Source organism: Microtus ochrogaster, unplaced genomic scaffold (assembly GCF_000317375.1).
Source record: "Microtus ochrogaster isolate Prairie Vole_2 unplaced genomic scaffold, MicOch1.0 UNK1470, whole genome shotgun sequence".
Taxonomy (NCBI): Eukaryota; Metazoa; Chordata; class Mammalia; order Rodentia; family Cricetidae; genus Microtus; species Microtus ochrogaster.
The window spans coordinates 4,704-5,430 of NW_004950568.1; the positions used below are offsets into that span (position 1 = coordinate 4,704).

General features: G+C 44.3%; 1 pseudogene; it reads left to right on the forward strand.

Moving 5' to 3' along the window:
* Positions 1–80: 80 nt before the first annotated feature.
* Positions 81–722, forward strand: LOC101982957 (annotated as a pseudogene).
* Positions 723–727: the final 5 nt, after the last annotated feature.

Below are 727 nucleotides of genomic sequence, written 5' to 3' on the forward strand. Positions count from 1 at the left end.
AATAAAAAAGCAGAATTGTGAGGTAGATCTGAATCTAGTGGATGAGCTCTCCGGAACCAACCTGCTTGCTGCCTTTATAGGCATCACTTCTTCCTTTCAACCCCAGGAGTCAAAACTAAGTCCAGCTCACAGGGAGAACCTCAGGTCCCATTCACTCATCCTGGTGGATGATGGCTGCATCAGAACGACTACATTCATAACTGCCACTTGACGGGCAACTTTGAGAAGAAGTATGTAGTCACCCTGGGTGTGGAGGTGCACCCACATGTTCCATATCAACAGAGGAGCTATCAAGTTAGGTGTGTGAGACACAGCAGGCCAGGAGAAGTTTGAGGCCTGCATGATGGCTACTGCCTCCAAGCCTAGTATTCCATTATAATGTTTGCTGTGGTAACAAGAGTTACTTATGAGAACAAATCTAATGGGCATAGTTATTGGGTATGTGTGTGTGTGTGTGAAAACATCTCCATTGTGTTGTGTGGCAACAATGTGTCTGTTAGAGAGGAAAATGAATGCAAACTTCTTCATATTCCACTTAAAGAAGAATTTTCATCACTAGGAAATTTCTGCCAAAAGTAAGGACAACTTTGAAAAGTCATTCTTAAGGTATGCCAGAAAGCTCACTGGAGATTCTAACTTGGAGTTTGTTGCCATGCCTGCTCTTGCCCCACCCCATGTGAGCTGGTTATGGACCAGCTTTGGCAGCACAGTGCACCTATGATTTAGA